This window comes from Sarcophilus harrisii, chromosome 6 (assembly GCF_902635505.1).
Source record: "Sarcophilus harrisii chromosome 6, mSarHar1.11, whole genome shotgun sequence".
Lineage (NCBI taxonomy): Eukaryota > Metazoa > Chordata > Mammalia > Dasyuromorphia > Dasyuridae > Sarcophilus > Sarcophilus harrisii.
Window position 1 is genome coordinate 119,111,495 of NC_045431.1, and position 21,958 is coordinate 119,133,452.

At 35.0% G+C, this 21,958-nt stretch overlaps 1 protein-coding gene across 38 annotated transcripts in view; it reads right to left on the minus strand.

Moving 5' to 3' along the window:
* SORBS2 (sorbin and SH3 domain containing 2) overlaps positions 1 to 21,958 on the minus strand; it is a 423,285-nt gene that overhangs the window by 210,232 nt on the left and 191,095 nt on the right. For 35 of the 38 annotated variants that reach the window (XM_031943203.1, XM_031943204.1, XM_031943210.1 and 32 more), the window contains one exon: positions 10,874 to 11,014. The exons of 1 other annotated variant lie outside the window; for it this stretch is intronic. The gene's annotated coding sequence lies outside the window, so the exon portion shown is untranslated. Of the gene's footprint in view, positions 1 to 10,873; positions 11,015 to 11,517; positions 11,586 to 21,958 lie in introns of those variants that run through there. 2 more of the 38 variants (XM_031943205.1, XM_031943225.1) reach the window with 2 other exon arrangements.

Below are 21,958 nucleotides of genomic sequence, written 5' to 3' on the forward strand. Positions count from 1 at the left end.
GTTTAAAACTTAATATCTTTCCCTATATACTTGCTTCATTTTTTTGAATTCACTCTATGTGTAATAATTTTAGCTAGTCTTCTACACGCAAAATCTTGGGAATATCTTTGGCTCCTTGCAATTTCATATTCTAACAGTTTCCAGGTTGTGTGTTTTGCCTCAGTAATTTCTTTCATGGTTCCTCTTCATCTCCTTTTACCTCGATCCCTTTTTCTATTACCTCTCCATTGGAATTTTGCAGGACCAGGCTCCTAAGTGGTCCCTCAACCTCCAAACTTTCCTTTCTTTAATCCATCCTTTATACAACTGCCTTTTTATTTATTTATTTATTTTTTTGTAGTTAATTGGGAGTTAAGTGACTTTTCCAGGGTCATAAAGCTAGTGTACTCTATCCAATAAGCTACCTAGCTGCCCCACACAGCTACTAAATTGACAATCTTAATTTACTTAGAATGGAAAATGCCATCTACTTTCAGAAAGAGAACTATGAAGACTGGATGTGGATAGAAGACATAGTATTTTCAATTTCTATTTGTTAGTTTTTTTTTTTTTCTTTCTTGTGTTTTTTCTCTTTTGGTCTTATTTTTTGGGGCACAACATGACAAATATATTTAAAAGGATTGTATATGTTTATTCTTAAAAAATTAAAATACAGTTTTACCATGTCAAGAAGTTTTACCAGTATCCCATTTTCTTTAAGAAAAACTACAAACACGTCTGTTTGCTACTTAAAATTCTTTACAATTTGGTTCCAACCTATCTTTTCAGGCTAATTGAACATTCAGACTTCGAAGTCATGCCATATTCTTGTCAAATCAGCCTACACAATATTTTGTAGCTCATCCTTAGGAATTCATTTTGCGTTGTTGTTATTTCTAGTCACAAATACCTCTCACCTAACCTTTCTACCTATCCAACTCAGCCATGTGGTCAGTGACTCAGTGACTCTGACCTTTTTGTGGTTCCTCAAGCAAAACTCTCTATCTCCCAACTCTTGAGTGTTTTCATTCATTTTTCTCCATGCCTGGAATGCTCTCCTCTCACCACTGCATTCTATAGTTACTTCAAATTTTGATTAAAATAACATATTCTACAGGAACTCTTTCCTCCTCCCCTTTTAAATCTAGTGCATTTCCTTTGTTGATTATTTCTCATTTATCCCATATATAAAAATTGCATTATTTGCATCTTGTCTCCCTTATTAGACTGTGAGATCCTAAAAGCAAGGGTATCTTTTGCCTTTTTTCTTGTTGTACCCCCAGTGCTAAATTAGCACAGTGCCTGGTATACAAAAGGCATTTAAAAATGTTTACTGACTGATACACTTTTTTTGGGGGTCATAGACCACCTCCTCTCCCCCAGACAGTCTAATGAAGTCTATGAAGTTCTTTTCCAGATAACATTTTAAATGCATAAATACAGCATTACAAAGAAAGCCAATTATAGTGGAATGAAAAATAATTTTTCTTCTATCCAAGTTACATACTCAAATCTATTTTCAGATTCCTTCTCAGATTAAGAACTCTTGTTCCACATAGAGCAGGTGTTTAATAACTATTTGTTGAATTGTATTGAAAATGCATTTTACTAGAAATTAAAGGACCTGATTTCAAGTCGAATTTCCCACTTACTCTATGACCCTGAATGAGTCACTTAAGTTCTAAGAGGAGGTTTTTGATCAAAGGTCCTAATGAAGTCTTTAATTCTACATTTTATAGTAAAAGTAAATAACTCATATGACCACCACATTAATCTGTAAAGAATATTTCCTATCACAAATAAAAATAATCATTTCTTCTTTGTAAAGACATTATTCTGATCACCCTCAGAATCTGTAACTATCATTGTATAATTCTCTCCTTAGGTAAAACATTGCTTCTCATTCATTTGTGGCAGGGCTTGATATTTCCTCTATTTCAAACGGATTGATTTATTTGGTGGGTTGATTTTTTTGACAGTCCTAATATGAACTTACAAACACTTAGAGTTAATTTTACTAATGAAGAAAGACAGCATCAAGAAACTGAGAGGTATGTTATCTTCATGACAGACTCTCAATGAATATTTACTGAATGTATTTTCATGGCTTAGCACTGTAGTGGGTATATAAAAAGTTCATAAGAGAATATCCCTGCCTCCAAGAAACTGAAAATACATTTGGGGACATAGAACAAGCAGACTTCAAATAATAAGATATGATACAAATGTACAATATTGAATATTTTTGTATCTACTTCTGATTTTAGAAGCATTTGAAGAAGGATGCCATCAATAAGAGAAGAGGAGAAGGGAGCTTCAACTGGGTCTGGAGAGATAGTTAAAAATTTGAATCAATGAAAGACCTTGCCTAGAAGGAAGGTATGAGTTGTGTTTGGATTCTTGGATTTCAACTAGTTACATCTTTTTTTTGGAAGGGAAAAGATAATTCAATATACTTCAAATCTTATAGAGTTTGATTATAAGATTTTTGTTGGAATTCAACTTCTATGTAATATTTTCTAAAAGTTATTTAATTTTTAAAAATTGGTTGAATAGACAAAAATATAAATATTTGCCTAATGAAATTCCTTGCATATTTAAAAGAAACCATGTCCCGGTGATCAAAAAACCTTTCTTCTTCTTCATTTAAAAAATTCTTTTGGAATTTGGCTGGATCATAATTACTGAAGTTTCATGTTATTTCTGTTTTTCTGTGAGTGAATTAAAAGGACTTTTTTTTAATTTTTTTTTTTTGTGACTTTTTAGAAAATTCTCACATCTTTTCATGGACACATAGGAATGGGAGTGGGGAAGAACAGAGCTTTATTTGTGCTGACTGTTCAGGCTATGTACCAAATCAATGGTGCTCTAAATGTGAAGGAGCAAAAAACAAGGGGAGAGGAGAGACATATAGGTAAATAATTACCATCTTCCATATTGGAGCCAGAGAAGTCCGAATCAGCTCACACTTAAAGAATAAGACAGAAGAGTCTTTGAAATGCTAATAATAGCTGTTTACCCAAAAAGAAAATGAACCTTTGCAGGAAGAAAATACTAATTCAGGAACATTTCCTGGTGGGGAAATCCCTCACAATCTTGAACACAGACATGAATGAGTCAGGTATACACCGGAAAGACTGGGAATATATGGAGGGCTTTTTTAAATCCTCTATTTGAGACTATTAATATTAATAACAATATTTATCTGTCACTTGATGTTTTAATCAGAATTTTGGAAGACAAATGGCATATATGAAGAAAGGCAAAGAACATAAAATATAATATGATAAACAAAAGAGTATCATTCTGACTAAGTATGACTGTTCCTTTAAAATCCATGAAGAAATATCCAGTCTATTTCAATTTTTTATAAATGAAAAGACTCAAAATTTGAGTCTGGATATTTATCCCAATCCTATTCAAATATTTGGGGTTCTTTTTAAAATGTAAAACCAAATAAAAACTTTCTTTGATTTCAATTGATAGATCATTTCTCTTTTTTTTTTTTTTAAATTTGAAAAGCCTATAAAACAGTATAATAACAGTATTATTTCAATGTTGCTTATGATCCTTGATAGAGTCCTCAAATCATGAAAAGAAAATGTCATAATTCAATAGTCAATGTCAGTGGCACTGTCAAAAAGCTAATCTAAGATATTAATTATAGAAAAACTGAATTTAAAGCAGTGAAGCCATATATCTGTTCCTTATTCTATAGGTTTAATTTGGCTGCTTCCTTCTCCTCCTCTTCCATGGACAATAACACACAAGAGACTTGTTTAGTGCTCCAAATCAGAGTTCAACACTACCAGATAGTTCCCACAATTAAAAGCTGGAAAATACATTTGTTTAAATCCCTAATTTTATAGAAAAGGAAATAACCTTGTCTAAGATCACCTAGGTTGCATCAGAGTACTAACTGTCCAAACAGCCTTCAGTCTCCAATTCAGAAGCTCTCAACTATATTACATGGCCATTAGGAAGAGGAGTGGGAGAAAGCCAGACCCAAAGAGGCAGGCTGATTTGTTCTTTAGATCAGCTGAGGGTTGGTTTGTTAAGGTGCTAAACAAAGGCTTAACTTCAATCCAGGCCATTCACAGGAAAAGTAGGAGGAACAGGTAAGGCACATCATTTTTCTGAAGAATAGACACCCTTAAAGGAGTAGAACAGATTGCACAAATTAGGCTTTTAGTAAACATTTATGTCGTTAAGTGTGGTTCAAATACCCTGATATTTTTTTTTGGCCTCTGGCCCCAAGACTGCTAACTCAACTTGCTTTACCCCTGCCCAGGCTTACCAATGGCAGCTACTACAACAGGCATCAGGCAGACTTCTCAGTCCACCTAGTCCAGTTTCCACCTTTTAAACATGAGGAAATTGAGGGCCAGCTTATATAATGAAAATTCAAAATATATTTCTGTCCAAGAATCCAATTTAGTTTTTTTTTAACTTTTTAAAGAGATTATGTTCTAGATTTGAAATCTTTTCATAACAAAACCAACTGAAACCTTTATGAATAATTGACATTTGAGCACATATAAATTTTATTTCCTTTTAAAGTAGAAGAGGCTGGAACTGTGGAACATAGGTAAACCAATTTGTTATTTAGATAGAAACACTATAACTTTCAGACAAGGAAAATAAGTCAACCCTACACAGTCCAATTTATATCATATTTTCCCACTACAGATAATTCCCCAAACAAAGAGCCTTGAAAGGTCACATTCAAGAATTTTAAAAGGAGTTATTGTTCTATCTTCTAGCACCTCACAGATCATTTCGATTTGTCCCCTGATGTAAATTATTCACCATTTACTAAATCCATGTTGAAATGCATATGCAAATATTTTTATAACTCAGTGGGCTGTGGGCCATGACTTCTAATGTGTATATATCTTATCAACACCTCTCAGACAACTCTCTTAGGACCTTTTTGACTAAATCACACTCTGCAATTTCTATATTGGGAAGGAAAAGGAAAAGTAATCATTGTATGTGATTCTTTGGAGAAGAGATTTTTGCAAGTTAGAAAATAGGGAGGCTGATTTCACACAAAGGAGGCAATATAAAAGTGGAAACACCCATCTTCACATATCCACATCCACCTATCAATTGATATCCACAATGTATTTGAAATCTGAGGTCCTGGATTTGACTCCTGAATTAGCCGTGTTACTATGTAGTTTGGGGCAAATTTCTTAGCCCTTCCAGGCTTCCTTCAGTTTCCTCATCTTTTAAAGAATGAAGAATTCTAAATCTATGGTGCTTTCATCTTAAGACAAAGGAAACTGGTTCTAAGCATCAGACCTGGGAATGCAATCTGTCCAAGCAGAGAGAAAAGAGCATCCTTCTCTAACCCTGCCAGTTTTTGACTTTAGCAATCAGTCGACATGTGTTATTGATTGGTTCTAACACTTCCTCATGGGCATAAATGTGATTTAGAGAGTCATTAGGGACTGTCACTCTGCCTCCCTCCCCCAGAGCCAGGAAAGATAATAGAAAGAGCTGATTTCTTTTGACTATGGACTGGATTTAACTCTATCCAGTTTTGGACAGCCCAAGAATTTAGGGGCAAGTAGAGACCAAAGTCATTAGATGACCATAACCTTGCATGTTTATGCAATGATTATGCAATATAATACTAGGAGAAAACATATTACCTTTTATTTAGAGAATTTAAACTGTGTTCCCAAAGTTTCTCTAATTTGGATTTTATGGGGAGGTTTAGCACTCTGCCATAGGATTAAACAAATACTATGTTCTTTTGAGGAGAGGTGTAGTCTCCATAAATCTAGAGTTATGTAGTTATTCTAGGGCAGCTAGGTAATAAAGAGAGTATGCTGTATTTGGAGTAAGGAAGATCTTCCTCAGATCAATTCTGGCTTCAGACACATACTATTTATGTGATCTTGGACAAATCACTTAACCCTGTTTGCTTCAGTTTCCTTATGAAAAGAGAATGAGAAGCAAAAGGAATGAATGACAAACACTCCATATCTTTGCCAAGAAAACGGAATGGAGTCACAAAGTAGACATAACTGAAAATAACTGAACAACCAAAAATAGTTATTTTCATGCTATTAACTTGAATTAGGTAGAAATAACATTAGATGACCTCCAATTTTCAGGTGAGAAACAAAGACCAAGAAAGGATTATGTCACTTTTTTTTTTTTTTTTTTTTGCTATAACTCAGAGACATTACATTTTGGTTCACCACTGTTATTTTCAGCAACCAAATCTTTTTGCATTATTCACATGTTGTAGTTACCATGACATATATTACTTTTTATTTCATAGAAACACATTTAGGACTGAAAGGGATCTTGGAGATCTTTAGTCCCATTACTCCCATATTACAGATGAAAAAACTGACCCTGGACAAATCACATATTTGCCTCCATTTCCTCAACTAGGTTAATAATAGCACCTATCTTGCAGGATTGTTATGAATATCAAATGAGATATTTGTAAAACTCTTACCATAGTGCCTGGCACATAGTAGAAACTATATAAATGTGAGTAAATATAGGTTCCGTGACCTCAGAGTCAGTGCTTTTCCCATGATGCCTATTAGTGATGTGGAACAATTAGGAATCATTGGGTTATAATTACTTCAAAATTTTAAGACTTTTAAAATAATATTTGCTTTGTCTCGTTTTATTCTTCACTGGGACAATTTTTTTAAATTTAAAGAATAGTGATTTTTTGAGAAACCAAAGTTAAGACATTTTGATAAGAAATTAGCAATGAGTAATTAACTGAATAATTGACTCTACACCTTCTCCCTCATATAGTACCTTTTTGCTCTTCTGGATTCCCAAAAGGATCTTATGTATCACTTGCTAAAAAAACTTGTTCTAGAATAAAGTTATGTTTTATTAAGAAAAATATAACTATGGCATTCACTTAACTTAGCAGTGATTTCAGGGATCTAATTGTATTATTGCCACTGTGTGGAAGACCATTGCATTTAATCTCATAAGATGTAACTCAGCCTTCACTGTGATCAGAATTAGTATTTATAGATTTTCTTCCCCTGAATTTAATTTTCCTACATTATGGACCTTTTTCTGCTGCTTTCCCAACCCCTCCAAACACTCCACTTCATCCAACTGCTTTCCCAACCCCTCCCCACACTCCACTTCATCCAACTGGTGAAGTTTGATTTCTCATTTTCAGTTGCTAATGTAATAATATTTTACAAAGAAAAACAACAATGACTGTCTCACTGGGAATGATTTATATTCAACCTTGGTTATTTTAGACCTCCCTTTTGGCCAATTTGTCTGTGGGGATTATTGACTATTCTTGTAATCCTTGGTGCTTCTCATGAGGGACAGACACAGGAAAAAAAAAATAGCTCAATACTCAGTCAAGAGACAGTTACATGATTGAGGATGGGTGGGTAAGTGGAGGTTGGGAGGGAAAATCTCAGAATGTGATTTTTTTTTTTTTTTTTTTGCTTCAAATGTAGAGAATTTGTTGAACAAAACTTACAGCTCCTCCCTTCCCCATCTGAATGTTGACATAGGCAGTGGTTGCAGATCACCAAAGTTTACTGAAGGAACACTAACCACAGTGAGTACTCTTTTATTTTCTGAATACATTATAAGTAACAGCATAGAATCATTCAATGCTTACAATGTTCCCTAGGAGTATATCAGTTAAGCACAGGGGAAAAAATCTGGAAGTTTATTATTTTTCCACCCATATATTTGACACCACCTTTGGAAAATGAACAAAAGGCATACTGTCAAGGAGAGAGACCTGGACAAAATGTTACTGTTTGTTCCTTGCGAGCACAGAGGTATATTTAAGCAAAGAAAGACATTCCATTGGTCCCTTGGGACTTCCTTCCTTCCACTGAATTATATCAACATGTTCACACCACTATAGCTCAGGTTGTGTCAGCCTTTCAAATGTGAACTCTTATTGGCTAGGGTTTAAGGAGAGCTCAGCTATAAATAAATATTAACTTTGGGCTTGAACCTGGCTGTGAAAAAAAAAAAACAGAAAAAAATCTAGGGACTAAAGGATTTTATATTTTTAAAGCACAGATACATTGAATTAGAGGAGAAAAAATATAACCAAGGCATTTATTTACCTGTTGCACAAATCTGCTCTGGCATAATAAGCAAGCCTCAAAATAGCCCAAAGTCACCTAGTTTAGGATTGTGTTTCAAATCCAGGCTCACTGACATTCATGAAACTTTTGGTAAACGAAAGCCAAGTTTCGAGCAAGGCTGAGTAAAATACTGCTTTCATGTGGAACCTGTGTGAAACCCAGTGGCCTTGGCTATGTTTCCCTTTGAATTTTACATTCAAACAATCCAGTGTCTCAAGCTAAAATGAAGGAGTGAAGAGAAACAGCAGAAGAAAAATGGCTTGTGTGGGGATGGGCTGGCTCTCTGCCACATTCAGAGATCATTCATCTTTGGGTCTTTGGACTTTGGGATGCAACTTAAGCCTTTTACAATTCAAATACACTTGATATGGCCAAACAGATGCTGCCCAGTTCTTAGACTAAAATAAAAGAATGAATGAGAAAGCATTTGCTAAGCATTTATTATTTGCCAAGCACCGTTTTAAGCACTTGGGATACAAACACAGAAGCAAAGACTGGCCCTACTCTCAACAATATACATTCTACTAAGTAGAATAACCCATAAACAGGACAGGTGACCAGAAAGTTACTATGGTCTGGAGAGTTGCAAGGATAATAAGGAGGGTCATAAGGTATTAACATATCCCTTCCAAGAACAAAGACAGAATGGACTGGATCCTAGTACCAGAATCAGAATTGGGGGCAGAAAAAGTGTCCTTCAGCAAGGTGGTTGTTGAGGCTGTTGAGAAGGTATAGAGGAGGAAATGAAGGGGAGCTGTTTTGAAGATCGAGTCATCATCAATCAGGAGGAAAGTGAAGGAAGGGTAGAATAGATATGCTAGAGATGAAAAAATTAAAATCAAGGCTTTCAGAAAGCCCTCCCAAAAGCTTAGAGAACTTTATAGAACATCATCAAAATAACAGATGGAAGGAGACTTTGTAAGTTTGTAAAGGCTCTAGAAATATAGGGATTAAATTTTCTCTTACATTTTGAGGTTGCAAGGGAAAAAGGAATGGACAAAAGTAATTTAGGGAGAATAAAATTAGAAATACTGACCATTACTTGCTTTTCTTATTGATAAACCAGATTATTCAAATCCAGATTCTATCTAGATTTAATCTGCTAAATTGCATTTTATTCCTCAAAAGTTTCATTTAGTACCACCTTCTCTCAAAATTTGCAGAGGCTTCCTGATGTACAAGATGGCTGAGCCATTACTAAGGAACAGAGGTCAGCTGATAGACAGCAACCCATCAAGGGTTTGAGAGTAGCCACAGTTACCTACCAGATAGTGACCAGAGGGTCTGGTTTGAGTCTTAAAGAAGATATAAAGTTCAGATTTCTGAAGACTGGACAAGAGCACACCTTGATAAAGGATACTTAAACAAATGTACTTTAAAAATGAAGAAAATTTTAAAAGAAGTTTGGAAATATCCTTTTGCTTACTCTAAATTGCATATTGCTCCTCCTTTTGGTCTCTATTGTATCCTGGAAATATAATTCAGGAAATCCCTATATATACCAGAAAGTTTCACCAAAAGAAGACAACTTCTTTTTTGTTGTTTCATAAAAATCACTGTCTATTAAAGTATATATTTTCTTTTGACATGTGGCCTATGATACTCACAAAATCTTTCGAAATAAATCTTCAATTCCAAGAGTTTCAATGCTCAAGTTAGAATAATCAGCTCTGTGGTAGACATTCTATGGTAGAGTACAGAGCACATAGCAATTAGGGCAGCCCAACAGTTCAAAGTAAGTGATCTGAGAAAGAAGCTTTCTGTATATTCATTTGCTCCCTATATCAAGAAATCTACAATAAGATGTAGCAGTTGGTGAGGCTATAGTTCTTAAAGTTATGGATTCCTCTTTTTTGAGCTGTTTGGTTTTTCTACCAATAATTAAATTTTATTAAAAAACAAATAATTAAGATAATGAAAATATCATCAAATAAATTACAATAGCCCAAGTTTTAACTAGAAGGATGCGAAGCAATCCACAAAGAAAATATTGTGTTTGAAGTTCAAGTCTAGAGATAAACAACTTTGCAAATGTCAGAACACAAATATATAGTGGGGTAGGCTGGGAGAGAGAGAGAAGTTAGAGTAACATCTGAAAAAGCATATCATTATTTCAGAAGAACTTGCAGACAAATATACCTCAGGACAGTTGTGCAGATCAGGTGAATTCAGTTTTAAAAAGTAAGAGAATTCCTGATTTATACTATGAGAGAAAAAGGAGGAGAGGGAGAGAATAAAGGGGTTGGGGTTTATCTACATTATGATAGTAACAAACAAAATAGTAAAAACAAGAGAGAAATAGATCCTAATATAATGCTTCCATTGTCACAGGGGAATAATTATAAAAAAGATCTCTTTGCTCAGGTGGTTGAAACCTTAACTTTGTTTCAATGCCCTTGGAAGGATAAAAATAAGCAGTCTAAACAACAAAATAATACTGTCTGAGATGTTTAGTTACTGGTCTCATGGTCAAGTTTCTAAACTGGGATTTTCCTACCATTGCTCCATGACTTAGGCAGGTTAGTATTGCAGGTTAATACTACTAAGGAGATGGTGTCTCGAGTGAGGATGCAGCTGATCAGTAGAAATACATATAGGCTTTCTGGAAATACTAGAAAGGAATATTTAATTAAAAAACAAACAAACAAACAAAAGCCACTGGCAGTCCAAGATTTTGCTTGCTTGTTTGTTTTACTATAAATAAGTTTTTCAAGAATGTCAATTATGAATATATTACAACCACACTGAATTACCAAAACATCACCTACCAGGCAGCTGAATTTTTTTGATAGTTGCTCTAATGCAGAGGAAGTAGGAGCTAGTGCCTTCTCACATGAAGAAACTGTTTGTTTAGCCCTTTCAGAAGGTCTTGAACTCCAAAGGTTTAAAGCTTTGTCCAATCCAAGAGTCTGAAGGAAAGAGAGGGAGAGAAGAATGAGGGAACAAGCAAAGGAATCTTAGCTCTTGGCTGGGGTTTCTGTTCTGAGAGCATCTGAGTTATTTTGAGCAGCAGCAGCAGCCGGCTGATAATGTCTGCAATCAGGGTGAAAATGTAATACTGAACCACCACTGCTGGGGAAGAGAAAGAGAGACAGAGAGACAGAGAGAGACAGAAAGAGAGAGAAGGGGAGAGAGAGAGAGAGAGAGAGAGAGAGAGAGAGAGAGAGAGAGAGAGAGAGAGAGAGAAGAGAGAGACAGAGACAGAGAGACAGAGAAACACACAAAGAATATATATATATATATATATATTTTTTTTTTTTAAAGAAAATCCATAATGAATTGATTCATTGTGTAGATTTTCAATTTAAAACTTGAGGAAAACTGCCAGAAATATAAAGTCTTTGTGTTTTCTTGGAGTCTTTAAGAAATGTTTCATGATCATGGCTTTCCTTTGGGTTTTAGAATTATTTACCTGGCTTTATTGCAGAGGATGTTCTTCTCTGATGCACTGAGGTACCTTAGAAGACAGTCTGCTCAGCTACATTGGCTTATTTATATGTTTTTTTTTTTGTGTGTGTGTGAGTATTTCAATCAATCTGGTATCAGTCTCTGTTGACAGCCCAGTCTCCCAGAAGACTGAAGATGGCAGTTTATTTCCAGTATGCAGCTAAATTTTCAGTTTCACTAACTATGCTATTTTGGAAGGCTACTGGCTTAAACTGTTGACATTTCTTATCTGTTTGTGGGTGACTGGGGACCCTCCAGTGACATGCTGCAGACACTCATTCCCAGCTTCTGATTGCCCGGGGGCTAATGAATAGGCAATTTCTACTAAAGTCACTGACAATGGTAGACAGAGATTTAAGCTTTTTCCTTCAGTAACTGTCTTAAAGAATGAAATCCAAGACCTGGGAAGTAGCTGACACGGCAGCAAAGATGAAGAATGAAAACAATCATTGCCCCATAAACTTTTGTAGCTTTTCCTTTCACAGGACAAGCCTATTTAAATAAACTGCATCCTCCACAAATCTGTTCACCAACCATTGGCAGGCAGAAGATTCCATACATCTTCTGAACTTCTGAACTCCTGGCTTCCCCATATTCCTTTATGAAATGCCTTACATGACTAGGAAAGAAAATCAGTTATTTTCTGCCAAGAAAGCATAAGATAACACTACATTTTAAACAACCTTTCCATCTATATGCTGAAAATCTTTAATCTTTTAAACTCATTATTCCAAGAAACAACAAAGCAACCATAAAATAACCCATCAAGGGATGTGGTGCCAAACTGAACATTAGCTTTTCAAAGTTCTTATTCTGGAGACTAATTGTTAGATATTTCTATTCTTTATCACTTAAGAATAACTTTGGAAATGAGGACTGAAACTAATGGCAACTAAATAAGACTGATAATTAATATTATAATTATTGACTAGTGAAGGGAGGAGTTACTCAGGAATGGGGGTGGGAGGGTAGCAAAAGAAATGTCCATTCTCTACAAATATATTTACTAAATCTTTTAAAAATATTTTGCTTAGGAGGCAGCTAGATGGCACAGTGGATAAAGCACAAGCCCTGGTATCAGGAGGACTTGAGTTCAAATTCAGGCTTAGACACTTAGTAGCTGTGTGACCCTGGGCAAGTCACATAACCCAGATTGTATCCCCAAAATATTTGTTCAAATATGGCACAATCAGAAGTTAAGATTCCCATTTCAATTTCACAATAATTTTAAAATAGATTTTAAATAAAAATTCTATTGTTTTTATTTTTTAAAATCTAATTATCATTTTAAAAATCAGATTTTAATGTAGCAGGAAGCAGTTTTCTGTTGAGTAAGTTGAAAAAAAAAAAACTGGTTGATTTAATATATGCCATGGACACTTGTCTCTTTCCACTCTGCCACAACACTTAAGGTTCCAGTTCTGTTAGTAAGACTGAAAGAGACAGGAATTAACAACAGCAACAAAAATGATACTCTTCCAAGAACCATTCTTTTTTTATCTCCTCAGGGAAACTATGGGAGAGTTAACAACTCCATCAACCATTAATCAGTCAACAGATTTACAGAATTTCAGACTTAAATGGGAACTCTCTCCCAGGCCAAGCTGTAGTAGATAGAGGATCCTCTAAAATAGATATCCTTTTAGGATAATTCAGTGTCACAAGGTTTTGCCTTCTTTCTTTTGTGCTTTATTGTTAACTTGTTCTGTTATTCCCGAGGAAAGGACTTGCTAGGACTGCGTGTGCTAAACTACAAAAGTCAGTTATACAAAAATTTTGGGGCAAGTTTTTATAGAATCATAAATTTGTGGAGCTCAGAAGAAATAAGTCCATGACAGCAAGGACTAATTGTAATTTTGATTGAGTATTCTTAGCATCTTGTGGATAGCTAGTAGCAAGAATTTTAGTCCTGGAGTCAGGAAAACCTGAGATCAAATCTAGCTTCGGACACTTACTAGCTGTGTGATCTTGAATAAATTATTTAATCTTTATCTGCTTCAGTTTCCTCAACTGTAAAATAAGGATACTAATAGTACCTATCCTTCAGGAATGCAAGGATTAAATGAGATTATATTTATAACAACACAGTGCCTGAGACATAGTAGGCATTTTATAAATGCTTATTTTCTTCCTTAATAAATGTTTTTTGAATTGAACCAGAGGGTAACTAGTCCAATACTCTTTTACAGATGAGGAAATTAAGGTCTGGAACTCTTAACTGTCTCGTCCAAAACAGGGCATTCAGTAGCAAAGCAGCAACTCAAACCTAGGTATTTTGACTACCTCTCAGTGGATCCAGTTTCAGATATGGGTATATGTGTGACCCAGATATTTAACTTCAATTCCCCATGTTTCTTCAACTATAACCTCCCTCCCTTTTGTCCCTCTCTTCCCTCCTTCCTCTGCATCATGTTGCTTCTACAACTCAGTGTAATAAGAAAACCTGAAAATATGCTCAGAGCACTATCCTAATAATGACACCATTTACCTATGAGATACTCTCCCCAACCTTGCCCCTGGCTCTTTTCTATGCTTCCATAAAGTTCACTTATAACTCAGCTATTCTCAGAAGAGTCTGACTATCTGAACAGCTTTGAAATCCGAGCCTTTCAAGGTCTAGGAGCAAAATAGTTTTAAATGGAGTTGATTTTGCAGTAGAAGGTAAATGAGTTTTTAAAACATAGTGCCTTAAAAGGTTAAAAGAGGTAAAATTTCAGCTTTTCCTAGGTGCAATATACTAGAGGTAGGGAGTCTTTTTAAAAAAATCTTCATTCTGATGAGGACAGCACTGACTGTCATCAAAGAATCTATAATATTTTAGTCAATATTACCACATTTGTAACAGAAGCAGTCAAAGATAGAAAATACTGCTGGCTGGTGTAGTTTCATATATGGAGAAAGGCTTGCCCACAAAGAAGGAAAACCAGCAATATCTATGATAAACACATACAGAAAAATATGGGAAGAGTCAATATATATGCTTATATCAGGAGGGGAGAAGTCTTCTCTATTTTCATATAGATAGATGTGCTCTAAATTGTGGCAGGTTTTGGCTTTGCAATCTATTAGCTTGTTTTACTTTGGGGCAATTCAGTTAATCTCACTGAGCCTCTGTTTCCTCACCCATAAAATGGTATTTGTACAATATTCCTTACTTCATAAGGATGTTGCAAGGATTAGAGGGAGATGATGTTTATAAAGAACTCTTTGTAAATTAAAAAGTACCATATAAGTGTCAGCTATTATTCTACATCTTATTAGTACTTCCTAAATAAATTTATGTAAAATAGATTTGCTAGGTCCTAGGGAAGATCTCCTTTTCTCTTCTCTCCAATTTTTCTGTGACCTTAGTGCCAGCAGCATCTTATCTCTCACCAAATTAGCATACTAGAAGGTTGAATCAAGATATATGGATTCAGTATAGTTTACCAGTGGGTTAGATGGCACAGTGGATAAAGTACCAAGTCTAGAATCAGAAATGCGTGAATCTGAATTCAAATCTGATTTCAGAGATGTGTGTGTGACTCCTGGCAAATTACTTAATCCTTTTTGCCTCAATTTCTTCATCTGTAAAATGAACTGGAGGGGGCAAGTAAGTGGCACAGTAGATAGATTTTTGATCCTAGAATCAGGAGTATCTGAGTTCAAATTTGACCTTAGATACTTGATCCTTGTTAGTGGTATCACCCAGGACAAGTCACTTTTGCTTTGGGGAGGGAAAAAAAAAGCTGGAGAAGGAAATGGCAAACCACCCCAGTCCAAGGAAACCCCAAGTAGGGTCACAAAAAGATGGTCATAACTGAAAAAAACCCCAAATTCAACAACAATAACATTGCTATCTCTATCCATGCTGTCTGAGTTTTGCAAAGTATAGAGATCTTGATACTCCATCTCCTCAATCAATAGACATTTAGTAAATACCTACTATGTGCCTGGCACTGTGTTAAGAATCTGGGAATACAAAAAGAGACAAAATACAGTCCCTGCCCTCCAGAGGTTTACACCTAATAGAGAAGTTTATAATGTAATGGACTCAAAGAAAGAAGAGAAAGGATTAATACAGTGCACAAAATATTCAAAAGTGTAAAGAATCAATTCATGGAGCATCAATCAATATTTTCATAATGTTAATAGAAATAATCTTCCAGATTGTTGGTTAAACGAATAAAAAAGCAGTCATAGATTACTTGCTAATATACTAATTACAGTGTTAATTAAGCTCATGGTCTCAGTCCCAGCTCTCAAGGAACACATACTCAGATATAAAGCCTGTGGTACCTTTTTAGGATTATGTTTTTAAATATATAAAATAAAATGCATAGTATTACAAAGGAAAGGTTAAAGTAAAAAAGGATTTTTTCCCCCTTCATCTGAGGTCATGGGCACCTTAAAACTATCCATAGACCCCTTCAAAGTTCATGGTCAAGGACGCTACACAATGATACTTTTACTGGGTGAAAATTTAAGAATAATATAAGTTATAATCAAAGATATAAAAAACTAGGATGAAAATGGCCTAGATATCCCTATTGTAGTAGGATGAGATCAATCAGGAAGGAAAACTAAGCCTTTTATAAATATTTTCTCATTTGATCCTCACATACCTTGGAAGCAGGTGCTATTTATTATTATCCCATTTTACTAATGAGGAAATTGAAGCAGACCAACGTTAAATGACTTGTGCAGGGTCACAATACCTAGTAACTATTTGTGGTGCGACTTCATGACTCTCAGAGTTCTAGTCCCTGTTCTACTTAGTTGCCTCAGTAAGACCCTTTGGAACTATGTACATGAGAGATGAGCAAATTAGCAGCTGTTTTGGCAACCAAACTTCATAATGTTTTGAGAGGGCATATAACATGAGTGATATTAAATCCCAAGAAAATATGTCATACACTCATAGACCAGTGGGTAACCTTATAAAGGTCAGAAATATGGAGGTCCCATTGGGTCTCAGTAGTAGCATCCACAAGAGCCAATAACAATAGCTGATAGGAGTATCTGCATTGGTAATTGAATACTAATGGTAGACAAACTCAGGAATTAACAAAAAAGCCCAGGAGAAAGCCTAATGTTTAAGGGAAACTTCATAAGAAATCCAGAAAGGGAAAGGGGGGGTTAAAATAATTAGATGTGAATTTGGGAAATAGGAGAATGGTATGAATAAAGATGTAAAAGAATGCAGGAGCCAAATTGTCAAAGACCCTAAATACTACATTAAAAGGTCACATTTTATCTAAGAGGCAAAAAGGGGATGCTAAAGGATTTAGGGGATAAAGGAGTGAAATGCCCTGTTTCTTAGACAACAGTAACAATAAAAACAACGATAATAATGATAGTAACAATAATACCAATAATAGCTACCATTTGTTTAATACTTACCATGTACAAGGCACTATACTAAGTGTGTTACAAATATGATCTTATTTGATTAAAATCCTGAGAGGTAGGTGCTATTATTATCCTCACTTTACAGGTGAAAAAACTGAGGCAGAAAAAGGTTAAGTGACTTGACCAAATTCACATAGCTAATAAGTATCTTGAGGAAGGATTTGAATTCAGGACTTCTTATCTCTAGGTTCAGTGTTCTATCTACCATGTCACCTAGCTATGTTGAAGATGTGCAGGAGAGAGAAAAGAATAAAAGTATGGCACCCAAAGAGGGGTTTGTCAGTTCAAGAGAAATATAATCAGAGTAGAGGGAGGCATAGTAATGGAGAAGCGAGAGCCAATGTTAACTCTAAAGTTATGAACATGAGAAATTAGGAGGAGGATGCTGCCTTCAATAGGGATGTTTGCAAGGAACAATGGCAAATTAAGACAAGGAAGATAACAAATCCCATTTTAAAAACTTGAGTTTGATATATTCAGAGGAATATTGAGGCGATCTCTCACAAGCAGTTGGCAGTGGGTGAGGAGCTCAGAAGACAGCTTAAAGCTAGATTCAGGAGTTGTCCATATAGCGATTAATCACATAAATGTTCATGGAAAATAAACTTGAATATGTATGAGTCTTCATTGAGACTCAAAGAGAGTTTTCAAATGTTATTGGACAAGAAATATTGGATAATGTATAAATGGTCTGGGCAGGCCATTTGAAGTTAGATTTGATTTATAAGGACAACTTCATTAAGTGGAATACCATGTATAATCTATGCAAACAAGTAAACATAACACTCAATTTAATGAAGGAAATAAGGTAAAGGGATGTTCTTTGTGTCCTCCATTATTTCAATGTCAGACAATTTTTCTAGTTGGGCTTCAACAGCCTAAAAGTTCAATGATATGTGTATGCCTTAAAATGGAAAACTGAGGCTTAAATAAAGTAAAGTGTGACCTCAGACAAGGTCCTTACACCCATTATGCTTCAGGCAAAATGTTAAGTAAATGATGTTTACAATTCTAAAATCCATGAAACTATGATGTAGAGTACTTCTGGTCCTTCTACTATCTTTTAAAAAAAATGTGAATTATACAAACATCCATGTTCATTCAACTATTTGTTGTGCATACCACATGATATAATGGGACCTAACAGTTTGACTAAGCTGAATGTTATTATTGATTCAAGCGCATGTTAATAGTCCTTAATCATGGAGAACTAGAGCTAGGATAAAGTTAGAAGTCTAATAGGTTTTTGTTCTTTATCTCATTATATGTTAAAATTTTGTATTAATTCTAGTCTTGCAACAACTCCTTTCTCTATTTCTTATCAACATAGAGAGCTTACAAATAGCCAATGTAAAAGGACAATAGCAGGAAATATTGCAAAGGGAAGTCCTGTACAAACTACCCCAAAGATCAAAAGATCAAAATGATCTAAAGATCATAATTTACAAACTGTATCATGTATTAAACTAAAATTTAAATATGTGCTAAATCAGCAGAAGCCACCTAAGCACCTCTGACAGGGTCCCTTGGTCCTAGGATATGCAAATCCCAGACAAATTTCCAACCTCTACAGTAAAGACTAGCAGATTACCAAATGGCATTGACATCTTTGAGATATGGGGACATGATAACTTTAAAGTGGGAAATTTAGAAATTATTTAAATATTACTAAACTAACCCTAAGGTGGCACAGTCTATTCCTCTTAAAAATCCTATAAAAACTAAGACCTTAAATTTCTGCATCTCCCTTCCCTAAACAAGTCTTCTATTTACTAAGGGTCCATGCTGTGAGTATGTGCTCCCAACTCTAATATATCATTATATGAGTGTTACTTTCTGCCTTTCTCCCTCCCCATCCTATTCATCTTCCCATGCTATCTGCTTCCCTTCACCATTCCAGTGAATCTGCTTGTCTCTGTACTTTATGTGCTTTATTAAAGTGTGATTTCAGCCCTACTTTCTACTCATTGATACCAATAACTACACAAAGAACCAGGAATACTTGCTCCCATTTCATAATTACATAATTACGGATTTACATTAATGAGTTATTGAGCCATTCTGTCCATGGGGTTTTACTGGTGAAGATAGTGAAATGATTTGCCATTTTCCTCTCCAGTGAATTAAGGCAAACAGAAATTAAATGACTTGTCCAATGTCACACAACTACTAAGTATCCGAGGATGGATGTGAACTCAGGTCTTCCTGACTCCAGGCTCTGTTCTTTATTTACTGATAGCTGTCTCCTTTTATAATAAAAGGCTTTTTCATAAGCTAGCATTGAAAAGAGTCTTTAGTTTTTTGCATATGATGGACCTTTCATTCCTATCTCATTGTTGTTGCTAGTGATCTTAAGTTATGTCTTGGAGTAACGTGTCAATCAATATACATCTTTGTTATGTGTTTTGTATTTTTGTTTCCTATAAAAGACATTTTTTTTTTGGTGCTAATTTTGTTTTTTGTTTATTGGCTCTTTGACACAAATCTTACTCATCTCTGACTTTCCCTTTAGGATTCATATCCATAGGTATCCATAGTCCAGAATATCCTTTTATCCTTAATTTTAAGTAACTATAACAAAATACATCTCAAGAACTTAATTATGAATGCTACAATGTAACATATGCTCAACAAATGTCTTAATTTAGCGCTTATTTTGTACAAGGCTCTGAATATACACTGGTAGAAATATTGGTGCCTATATGTAAAGAAATGATCCATCCAACTGAATAGCTAAATGTCCAAGTGAAGAAAAAAAGCTTAATAAAACAGCAAAAAAAAAAAAAAAAAAAAAAAAAAATCGAGCTTATACAAATATGCTCATCATATACAAAAAGCAGCAAATTAAAAAACAATTATCTTTTAAAAATATGATAGAACAAATTGACATTTGGACCGGCTAAGTAATAATTTTTTTTTTACTTTACCAAATAATTGTTTAAAAGAAGGGTAGCTAAATCACAAATACCTAATTATATTTTATAAACTTAGAATCAAAAACAAAACTAAAGGTAACTGAGATCATTTAGTCCAATCCCCTCTTTGTTATAGAAAAAGGAAGTGAAACTCAGAGAGGTCATTCAAAAAAAACAACAACAACAACAAATAACTCATTGTTTCCAAAGTTAATATAATTATTTTTTAAAAATTGACTGGGCTATTGGATAATGCCTTGAATCAAGCTTTTCTCTGCCCTTAGATCATGCCTACTAATTTGCAAGTAGATCATTTTTCTTAAGGGGTCATATATAATCTGCATAAGGCATTGAGTAACACAGCATCTTAACCTACATTTATTTTTTAATGGCTCTATTCCTTCCAATTCAATACTACCACATTTCCAACTAAGACATTCTTTCACTTCAGATTTTTTAGTTATATTGTTAAGGAAAAGCATCTTTCTCTAAAGGCAGGTGTCATTATATTAAACTCTTTTATTAACCCTCAAGTTATAGTCCTTCCTAGTGCTTCCATTGTTTGTTACAAGTTTTCTGAAACTAATATATGTAATGGGCTGAAGCTCGAGTTGATGCACTGAGGTCCCAAGCATGTGAGGCTAAATAGTAATTGGACCACACTCTATTAATATATATGCTTGGAGAAAGAATGGCCCCTGCCCACTCTTTGTGCAAGACCTGATGTGCTGTATAGGAAATGACGATTTTGGTGGATGGAGGCAGAGGGGCAGGAAGAGAGGTGGGGAGACACTTCTGGCTGGCTTCCTGTTGCAGCTGCACACATTGCGATCGTGATCCCCCCTTCACCTCCAATCCTTCTTTACCTCTACTGAGAATAAAGATTGAAGATTTTCCCTTAACCTGAATTCCTGACTCCCGCTGATTTTAAAATACGCGGTCATCACATTTGGCGCCCAAGCATGGGAACCAAGGACCCCACAGTCATTACAAATATAATTAATTATACATTCATTTGCCTGTACTTTTACCCAACTCTTTTTTAGGCTATTGTCACTTTTCTCCCAGAAGTATATGATACTCTATTAGAATATCTTAATTATTTATTGCAGGTACCTGACATAAATCTTTTGTGATTAGAGTTGCTGATGGGGAATATATATGGCAGGCTGTAAATATTACTAGACATTTGTACCATCTGGCTCTCTACAGGAAATATCTGATCTTGTTTGTCACATAGTTTATGAGAAGACAGATATAAAAGAGAATGGTGGCTAACCAGGAAAACGACTCTACTGGGGGGGGGGGGGGGAGGAAAAGGGAGGGAGGAAAGAGAAGGAGAGAGCAATTTTCTGTAGAACAACTCTTCTGTAAATCCATTGTGGAACCCAAGTATAAACATTAAGGTGCAGGAAGGGTCAGAATTTGAAAAACTGGAAGTTTTTTCTAACTTGTTTCCTTAAAGTATCAAATAAACCTTTCTCTGTTTCAATGTAGGTAGGTGATTCAAATTGTAAAATAGGAGTTAGAAAACTTGGATTCTGTCCTTGAATAGGTTGAGACATTCAGATACATACAGTGCATAGAACTTTGGCCTCTTGGAGTCACAAAGACTTGAGTGTAAAGTCACTTAATCTCTGTCTGACTCACTTTGCTCAACTATAAAATGGGGATCTTAACAGCACTTACCTCCCAGGGCTGTTGTGATGATCAAATGAGATATTTGTCAAGTACTTAGCACAGTTTTTTTTAGCATATATTAGATACTTAGTAAATGCTTGTTCCTTTCCCTTTCTTTGCTAGCAGAGTTTGCTTAATTTGTAGTTCAGTTTTATTGACTATGGGATGGCTAAAAGGGGACTTAATACTTTCACACACACAAATAAACATGCATCCATCATTCTTATGAAATAGAAATTAATAGGAAGTACAATAGGAAACATACTGTCTTCCATTACATACATATCTGAAATAAACACAGTAGTCATTTCTATATGGTCACCCATTCATTCATCACATAATAAATAAGAAAGTCTGTGAAGTGGCTAGGATCAGCAATAAGCAGTTAGGTAAGAGACAAAGTCACCCTGAAACAAGTAA